At 31.9% G+C, this 10,836-nt stretch overlaps 1 long non-coding RNA gene across 3 annotated transcripts; it reads right to left on the bottom strand.

Moving 5' to 3' along the window:
• Nucleotides 1-273: 273 nt before the first annotated feature.
• LOC134237061 (uncharacterized) lies at nucleotides 274-2,939 on the bottom strand. Of its 3 annotated transcripts, XR_009985752.1 has the most exons (6): nucleotides 2,914-2,939; nucleotides 2,494-2,560; nucleotides 1,853-1,961; nucleotides 1,329-1,412; nucleotides 792-886; nucleotides 274-464 (listed from the first exon to the last, which is right to left on the bottom strand). It is a non-coding gene; the product is annotated as an uncharacterized LOC134237061 (long non-coding RNA). The 3 variants fall into 3 exon arrangements; XR_009985750.1 differs by lacking the exons at nucleotides 2,494-2,560; nucleotides 2,914-2,939 and having other exon boundaries at nucleotides 1,853-2,115; XR_009985751.1 differs by lacking the exons at nucleotides 2,494-2,560; nucleotides 2,914-2,939 and having other exon boundaries at nucleotides 792-867; nucleotides 1,853-2,115.
• Nucleotides 2,940-10,836: the final 7,897 nt, after the last annotated feature.

Below are 10,836 nucleotides of genomic sequence, written 5' to 3'. Positions count from 1 at the left end.
TTAAACAATAAAATACATAACAGTTTTAATCTGTAATCAAGCATAAGAAAAAACTTTCACTGTCAAAAATACAACACTAGGTATATTATTTTTATCTAACATTGAATTTGTGCAAAACAGTAGCAACTCAGATATTTCATCTCTAATAGCCTATCTCTGTTCAATTAATACATCCATAGATTTGACTCTTTTAGATTCTTTATTTGTCCCAGTTCTTCTTATGATCTGCATTTTAGAGTGCTTCGATTTGAAAATGGCACTTTTGGTGTCCTGTTCTTTGAAGACATTCTCACATTCATCAGAACGCAACTTCAGCTTACTTATTTCATAGATAGTATTATCTTTAGAATCATTTTTTGTACTATGAAGACGTAATCAATATTTAAAACTGCTTTTTCTTGCTTCTTCTTCTCTTCATGCCAAGAAGTTTTCAGCTCTGGAGAAGCACACCTAGCTCCTAATTTCTACAATAAACATAAAAATAAATACCCATTTGCCTATATATACATATTATATGTGTGCTTCCAGATTTATGCAATTGCATATATTAAATAGTAAAGACAAAATCTGAGTTGATTTTAAAATTATCATTTGACCTAGAGGAAACACAGCTCAATTTTGCTTAATTAAAAATTTACAGAAGACTACAAAAGATATGCCATTTTTTTCAAATCTGGGTAATAAAGACAGATAATTATCTATAATTTCAGGCCAGCGAGCTACAATTTTCGAAGCGTGTAAATTTGGGACTAATGATTTTTTTCACCATCTTTTTTTTTGGAGCATTTTACCTGCTTGACCTTGAACATATTGAGGTGCCCTTTTCTCTGCTCCTCCACACTAATTCTTTCATTTAGCAGCAAGATACTATGGATATGATAAAAAGCTGTCATAAACAAAATATGAAAAATTAATAACAGGTGTGGCTCTCCATAGAAAGAATATACAAAAAAGGAGAAAAAATATACAAACAGGGTATACTTATGACTAACATGACTACGGCAAGAAGATAACATTTTACACAATGAAAAAAATTCTCTGTGTCATCTAGTTAAGTGAATTGCATAAAAAACATATAATTATATGTATAGATCAAATTTATAGACGACAAAATATGATATGAAACATACATAATGGTACCGTAGTCCGAGCACATGGAATTTGAAGATAGGAAAATGCAAAGAATAGCATTTACAGCATTTATCATATTAAGACACACATATATATAGTTTCACAGCAGCAAGCTGCAGAATTTGTGGAAGTACATGTAAATTGGGGACTGGGGACTTTTTGCCATTTTTTTTTTAGCAATTTACCAATGTATTTACCTGCTTGACCTTGAATATGTTGAGGTGCGCAGCCCTTTTCTTCGTGTTCCTCCACGATATTTTATTTAATGTAGCAGAAAGATACTATGGATAAAAAAAATATGAAAAATTAAAAGCAGGTATGGCATCTCGAAGAAAAAATATACAAACAGATGTATTTATGATCAGAGCAAGTAGATAACATTCATACAATAATAAAATCCTTAAACTTTGTGATCTAGTACATGTACATATTATGATATGTATTAGATTAAATTTAGAGACGACAAAACATGATATGAAATGGGTATACATACTCGCAACACATGGAATTTAAGAGTAAACTTAAATGCAAAGGTTAACATCTACAGCATTTAACATGCAAGTTATTGGGATAATGAACAAGTGATTTAACATAAAGTAAAATATATTAACAACTTACACTGTAGATAGCAAGTTTTTAAAGTGGACAACAAATGCAAACTTCCAGTAAATGGTGGCAATCTCATACACAATAAGTTGTACAACAAATGATTAGTTCGTACCTCATACTGGGTAGCCAAATATCTGGTCAAGTCACTTTCAGGAAGAGAGCCTCAGCAAGTTCAATGTTGATCATTCCCATAGCTACTTCAAACTTTTCTGGCACAATTTCTGAAAGAAAAGATGTATCTTGCAGGGATTTTTATTCAAACTAGGAATAATTCTCATGAATGTAAAAATTTGAAAAGTTTATAGATGACCGACGAATACCAGACACAGAACAGAAAACTCGCTCGGGTCTTAAAATGGCTCAGGTGAGCTAAAATAAATCAATTCATGTGATTTTATTGATCTTATCAAAAAATTTAAGAAATCTTAAAAATACTGCTTTTGTCATTTCTTGTGAGCATTTGGATTCCTGTAAATAATGCATGCATAATTGTGCATCATAGAATGTGATAGCTATTTTTAATAATTCATGCTTACGTATTTAACGTAAAAAATTATGCATAGCTTAGAATCCATTGCTATTGTATTTTTAGGATAAGGAAAATAAGAATATAAACCTCGTATTGTCTACTTGGTATATAGCATTTCAAGTTGTTGCAATATTTTTTATACTCTTATGCTAAAAGATACAAGTTAATAAAAACATTGTTTGTTTATTAGTTATAATAGAAAATTTGAGCGGTATGGTTCTCACCATTTTCACAAGCTGTCTACATAGCCGGCGTTATGGGGAATCGTCTCAGGCACAGTCCACACTGCAACTATTTAAATAATCAAAATAAGTGCTCAATATATTCTTGAGTAGGCATTAAGAAATAAATAAATTTATTACATTGTACAACACTCTCTGTAAATGCTGAACAGAGGAACACTTTAGTGACAAAAATTCTGAAACCAACCCCAAACGAGAAAATTCTGGTTAAAATCCATCTTTAAGTTAGATGGTTAAAAGTGTTAAATAATTATTACAAAAATGTAAATAGCGCTTGCCCAAACGTTTTTACTGCCAGGCATTTTATGTGTACAGCCCAGACTAAGGAACAGTAACATTATCAGTAGCAGAGGCAATTATTCATTCAAGGACACATGATAAAATTTTGTACATCGTTCCTACCGCTAAACAGGGTCGTAAATGTCTTCGTCTTCTGTTAAAACATAAATGATTGCGCCCATGAGAAAAGGGTCCTTATGGCATTTTTACTAAAACAGAGAAATAACGTCATAAAGACGTGACGTTGCAGATCGACGGCGAGTGTCAACGCATTTTTTTACCACGTGTAAACTTACGTTTTTAACACTAACTTTTGTCGTAGGTCTGAATATTGATAAAAGAATTTCATTCGCATATTTTGATCTGTGTCCAAATCCTTTTGTCCACTAGTTCTAATTTTAAAAAAAATGACAGAATTTTATCCCAGTTCGGTTCCTTTACTAGTAAAAGTTGAAGCTAGTATATATATTTATACCTCGAAGACAGTAATAATAAATTACTATGATCTATATTCATTTTTGCCAAAAGCTTCAGACAATGTGATTAATTGGCTTGTTGAATACATGGACAAATGAATTCGAATGTGATATATGTGGACCAGTTTGAGAATTCGTGCATGTGTTGTAATAGACACAGAAATGAATAAAATATCGAAAAAGAATTTTGATCCGCTCCACCATTCACAACATGTAAACAATGAATCACCGGTGCAGGCTAACTTTTGTACATTTTTTATGCGATGTACATATATTTGGTATAAAAATGGAGCTCTGTTAACTTCTTCTCAAGAAAGAAATTAAACTTTAAAGTATAATTCTTCTGAAGACTTCACAATTCGAACAGAATACACAAGAAGAATATATGAATAAAAATAAGAGAGATAACTCGAGGTACAAGAGAGGTACCTGAGAGGGAATTTCGATGCAAGTGTACGTTTTTATCCTCATTCGATAAAGTTTAATTTCTTAACAATCGTCTTGCATGGCTTTGTTACCGGATTTAATAAAAAAAAATATACTAAGTAACAGCAGCTTAAACACTTTTTAATCATCATCATTTTTAAATAAAAATTCTTGTACAATTCTCTTAAAAAAAAAAATTAGCAAGATTTTAATAATTTATTGCACTGATAATTCAGTAATTTCAGCACATTGAAAATATTTTTTTTTTCTTTGTTTGTTAGATAGCCAGGTTTTAAAACTTATGAGAGAGAGAGAGAGAGAAGGAGTACATTGAAATCAATTTATATCCAAGTGTTTTTGTTTTGTTTTTTTAATTCTTTATGAATTAATTTATTTCGTTTTTTTTTTACCTGCAATAAAATAAAATAGATATACTACACAAAACATGAACATTATGCTTACACGATTCTTATTTTGGCTGTGGACAAAGGGGGGGGGGGGGGGGGGGGGGTAGGGGTTGAGGCATTTGAATTAACAAAACCTAACTCTTACATGTACGGATATAAAACTTGCTTCGAAATTTTTGGTGATCTTTACCGCCGCTACATTTTATCAATAAATCTATGAGCATTTACAGATCAATACAGTTACATATAAGAATCTGCCAGTAATGACATAATATATGAGTTCTTTTCAGACCGGAAAGAAAATTACAGCAAAAGTCAGAAAAAAATGAAAGTGGAATATAAAATTGGCGAGATTCCCAGACAGCATTACCACAAGCGAAAGGCCTTCAAAACAGTTTTGCCATAAATGTATCAATTCTGTGAAGACTTTTTGTTTTATCCATTAAATAATGGTTTTAACTTTTTGAAATATTTTATTCAATAAAATAGGTTAAAAATTAAAAAAAAAAAATACTGCTTAATGTCCTACCCCCAACCCCTCCCCCGATAGGACCCGTTATACATCTTGTAATTTATGCAAAAGCCGCTGGCTAACGAAAAATGTAATGTAGATTTTTTGTCTACTTATAAATGTAGCAGTAATAATAATTTTTTGTAGCAGTAGTTTTGTGTGTAGCGGTATTGACAATTTTGAAAATGTAACGGTAATGACACACACCCAATGCTAAGGATATTCATGTTTTTTTTTATGATACCAGACTGAAATTCATGAAAAGCAAATCATTTGGAATACATTCAACATAGGTTTGTATTTTTTTTATTAAACCTCGGCAATGCTTACATATTAGAATTTCGTACACAAAAGAAAGTTCAGGGGGGGGGGGGGGGTAAGTGTTGAAATAAAAAAAAAATTGACATCATAACTATTAACTAAACAACAGTATACCTATAGCTATATGTACCACTTTGTTATTTCAGAATTCGGCCAATCAGAAGATATTACGTATATGTAACAGACGCATAACTGGACACGAACCACAGGCACTTGCTTCGGAAATTAATTTTTAACCCATAAGTTATATAATACTATGATTTAATAATAAATTTCCGAAACAATTGTCTGTGACATTAAGATATAAGTCTGATTTCCAATTGAATTAATCTTTTTCTATAAATTAAACAGCGCGATTTATTAAACAACACATAAAATTATTTCTTATCACGCGCGATTTATTTATTTGATTAAAATAAATGAATTGGTCGAAAAATCCATTTCACAATTTAACGAAATTCGGATTGAAATTATTTTTTTATCATAACCAAAATGCCCAAAATTATATTATTACATTATATATTATAGGTTGTACGCTTCGGTGCCATTTCACTCGTTGATAGTGGACAGTCAAGTTTCTAGTTCCGGGCATTTGTTGCCCAATAATTGATCGCTTATGTTTATGAAAATGACATTGTTTAAAATTACTATTTGAGAAAATAAATTAAAGAATAATTTTCTAATATTATTGTCTAACTGGGTTGTTGTTGTTGTGTGTGTGTGTGTTGGGGGGGGGGGGGGTTAAGCTCATATTAACTACTCGTACATGTATAAGTGTGTCATTTACCTATTTAACGCCTACCTCCACCCAAATGACATCATCCCGAATTAACTACCATTCTCGGTAAAAAAAATTCTTGGAACTCACCGCCTTATTTCATGCATGTGAGTTTTATCTTATTTAAACAGCGCATATTTTATGAGTTAATGATAAATAAAAAAAAAACGTTCGATATTAGGATTGAAAAAGGATGTATTGTTTCAATTAAAATAAAGATTTTATTACCAATGCAAGACAGAGTTCCTTCCAAATGTTTTTACAAACATTTTAGAGAGTATTGCTTAATCCACAGTGTATCAAATAATTTTCCTTAAAATTATTGTATTTTCGTAAATAATTGCATTTCAAATGTTTGTCTTCATCATGTTTATATATAGAAAAAGAAAAAAATATTCTACATAAATATTCTGAATAATCTGGGTAGATTCTGGTTTATTGTTGTTCCCGGGGACATTTTTTTTTTTTTTCACATTTGGAAAGATGTATCAGATTTATACAATCAAACTACAAAATTGTTGCTTCATTTAAAATGAAATTTAAAATGAAATGACTTTTGAACTCATCCTGTATACTTAAAAAACAATTCCTGCCCGGAAGTTGCACCTTCTGAGGTGTAAATTTTCTGTCGTCCAACATAAGAGAAGTGTAAAACAAACAACTAACACACCATGCATTAATTGATATATAATATTTATAACAATTAACTTTTCAAAAAAGGAGAGAAAAAGGTTCTATATCTTTGATGGATACTACTACAATAACAACTATTTTAAAAAAATGATTCTTTACAGTCATATAAGAACGTTACAAAAAAAAATTATAGTCAATGTTTGACGTAACGTTAACCTTACGTCATGATTCCACTGTTAAAAAGTAGAAGTATCACTGATATAAACGAAGAAAAAAACATACTTAGAGATGGATTAGAACCATAAAAATTCATATTTGACAACTCCTAACCTTGTGCTATCAAAATTCATGAAGAACTCAAAATGTGTAAAAATTGCCATAAGGACCCTTTTCTCATGGGCGCAATCAAATTTCATCCAAAGTTTATCATGCTTCTCCTTTTCGAGTAACTCTCTTTCGCCCCTTTCTCCCGTACAACATCATGATCAAGTTCAACATGCCTGCGTGGAACTCTCCAAAAAATTAAATTGAATTTCGGCGCGGTGTGTTGTTTTTAAATAAATTGCTTTTCGAGCCCGACTTCGATCCCGATGTAATTGTACTACATTGGTAGTCGATAGAGAAAAAACTAAGTTATATTCCACAGTTTTGAAAAATCTACATAAGGGTAAATAAATAAAAATGAGAAATAAATAAATTAAAATGAATAGGGTGCCTAAATATTTTTTTTTCAAAAATGTTTCAGCATAAGTTTACATTAGGTATAAAGAATTATTTATGACATATTCAAAATACCAAAAATGTACTTAAACTTTAAGGATAAGCATATTTACTTTTACATGTCGATATTCTTAAACGGAACGTATAATTATCTCAATTAAACTATATATTTTTCTCGACGTATTTTGCATTAAATATGATTATACTTATTTGAAAACTGTATTTAATTATATCACAATATATCTCATGTAAAATGTACCGTTATACATAAATTAAATTCAATACAAGAAATTTACTGGAGTAAACGAATTTATTAAATTATATTAAACGCGACTTTTCATGCAGTGTATAATAATACAAACTCATTATCTACATATATAACAATACACCCTCATCTCCTACATATATAACAATACACCCTCAGCATCTACATATATAACAATACACCCTCATCACCTACATATATAACAATACACCCTCATCACCTACATATATAACAATACAACACATCATCTACATATATAACAATACACCCTTATCATCTACATATATAAAAATACACCTTCATCACCTACATATATTACAATACACCCTCATCACCTACATATATAACAATACATCCTCATCATCTACATATATTACAATACACCGTCATCATCTACTTTTATAACAATACACAGTCATTATCTACTTCTTATTATATAACAATACACCCTCATCATATATAACAATACACCCTCATCATCTACATATATAACAATACACCCTCATCATCTACATATATAACAATACACCCTCATCACCTACATATATAACAATACAACCTCATCATCTACATATATAACAATACACCCTCATCATCTACATATGTAACAATATTTACATTCGCTGTGTTTTTCTAGTAAGCTTACTGTGAAATTGATTTGAAATTCATTTTTGTGTATACTCACGCGTAGAAATTTGAAATGCACAGTGAAAAACGCGCTAAAGTGCATGCATTGCAAGGTGCGTAGGAATACAAATTCCTGGGCACTTCTTTCCAAAAGGGAATTCCATAACAATATAAATAAAGCTTCAAATGATTCAATACATAATTTTCATGCAAATAAAACAAAGTATAACCTTTTGTTTTCTTTTTTGAATAAAATAATCATTTCCAGAACTATTATGAGCTTTGATCAATAAAACTTTCAACGTCACAATGATCAAAAAGAAACGTCTGCTTTGATGTATACCGCAGCTATGGATGAAAAGGGTGACTTGGCATGCCTCCACTTGTTGATCTTTTTCCTGAAATAGGGTTAAATATTGATTATTTGTGCGATGTGGAATTCGACGGAATTATTGAAAGTTCTCCAATGGGTATAGCAATTTCTTCTGTGGCAAACACTGAGGAGATGGAGCGAAATCTGAAGCTGGATGAAGAAGGAATTGAGAGAAAAAATGACCGATTTAGGAAAGTTTCAGAGGAGGAAATGAGGAAATATTTCGAAAATAACCAATCAGAATCCACCAAAAAAACACTAAATGGGCTCTTAATATATTTCATGGTAAGTTTAAACAAATATGCATTCAATCTCAAATAATGCTGATTATTGCTTCTTTGCATAAAACAGATTATAACTGTTCAGTCGAAATTACACTGATGTTTAATTTTATCACCAAATGCTAATTTGACTGATATGCAAACAGACATTTCCATATTGGACTAGTTCTCATCTGTGCCTCCTTTTTTTACATGTAGAATGGTCCCTCGAGGCTCTCGGTAAACCACTGGACCTCACAAATATTTCCTCTGAGGAGCTAGCAAACTACCTATGCCAATTTTATTGTGGGGCAAAACCAAAGCTCACCAAATCAATGGAAAAACAACTCCCAGGTGAATTAGCTGAAGAGTACCATAAAAACACATGAAAGAACATCAGAGCGGCACTTAACAGACATCTACAAGACATAGGTCGAGACATTGACATTGTAAAAGGCAAAAATTTCAAAGTGGCAAATAGAACACTTAATGGCCTGTTGAAGGAGAAAATGAGAACAGGTTTGTCGAGACCTACATGCCATTAAGAAATTATATGTGATAATGACTTGAGGAAAATTGCTGAATATTTCAAGGACGCACCAAACAACCCAATAATTCTCAGACAATGTGTATGGTTTTACATTGCTGTTCACTTTGTAAGCAGAGGTGGTGAGTTTCATCATCAACTAAAGCTCAATTCATTCAACTTTCATTCCGATGCCTCGGAGGAATATGCCATACTGAATCATGAAATAAAGCAAACAAACTTTCAATTTGGTTTGGAAAATGAAGAGGCCCCCAATGATGAACGCATGTACAGTACGGATTCTACTACATGTCCAGTTAAAATGCTAAAACTCCTGATAGAAAAAACAGATCCAAATTCTACTCACCTGTTTAACCAGTACAATAAGGATGCCTTGCAATTTCCCAGCGTTCACTTTCCATGGTTCACAAGTAAACCACTTGCTAAAAGAACCTTTGTCAACTTCTTGAACAACATTTGTTCACAAGCGAATACAAATAGAATTTACACTCTCTGCGTGCAACAGCTATACAACATCTGAATGATGCAGGACATGAGACCCGTCATATTATGTATATGTCAGGACAAAGAAGTGAGGCATCTATTCGATCATACAACCGGCATTGTTCTGTTCATCAAAAGAAAGCTCTCAGTGCCACTCTTTCAAAGATCACAGAGGCTGATATTACAGATGACTTACCTGAAACTTCGTTGACTTCTGAGAGTTCGTCAACTTCAAGGACGCCTTTTCCATGTTTGCCAATTCTTGTTTCGACGGCTGTTTCAACTACAGAGGACAACCGGTTTTTAATGTCATCGCAGGACTCAGTTGACAAACTAGCCCCACAGTCAACGCAGCAAACTTGAAATATATTATCCGTGCAAAAATCCTTCAGTGAATCAATAGGGTTCATAGCTAATTCCAAGTTCGAAAACTGCACATTCCACATACATGTCAACAACACATAGGAGCCGAATTACTTCTGAAGTGAAGTGACCCTACGCATAGTTTAGAGATTAAATGGCGTAGTGAGGGCATTTATGCCAAATTTTGTGTTGTTTTACCGTTTTTCTTAATTGTTTTAATTTTCAACTACAATTTCATTCATTAAAATATTTAAATGCAATAAATGAATTTCTTTATTGATGAACTATATTTTATACCGGAAATGGGGCTACCGACAGGGAACCAAAACATAGCGCTGCTGGAAATTCAAATCGTAGGTTCAATTTTCGTTTATTTAAAGGTGTAAAATGTAAAAATAAGGAATGTTTTTAGCTTTGTGTGATTTATTGGTGTGTGAATCACACAAACTTCCACGTAGGCATATTTTTCATAAAGCGCGAGCGCGTCATGAAACATAACAAACAATACTCCCTCATCAATACATATAAATAATAATACACCCTCATTATCTATATATGCAACAATACACCCTCATCACCTACATATATAACAATACACCCTCATCACCTACATATATAACAATACACCCTCATCATCTACATATATAACAATACACCCTCATCACCTACATATATAACAATACAACCTCATCACCTACATATATAACAATACACCCTCATCACCTACATATATAACAATACAACCTCATCATCTACATATATAACAATACAACCTCATCAACCAACATATATAACAATACACCCTCATCACCTACATATATAACAATACACCCTCATCACCTACATATATAACAAT

This window comes from Saccostrea cucullata, unplaced genomic scaffold (genome assembly GCF_032062105.1).
Source record: "Saccostrea cucullata isolate Sc308-1 unplaced genomic scaffold, CSIRO_AGI_Scuc_v1 ctg3267, whole genome shotgun sequence".
Classification (NCBI taxonomy): Eukaryota; Metazoa; Mollusca; class Bivalvia; order Ostreida; family Ostreidae; genus Saccostrea; species Saccostrea cuccullata.
Note: the sequence above shows the minus strand (reverse complement) of the source record. Positions and strands in the feature narration are given on the sequence as shown.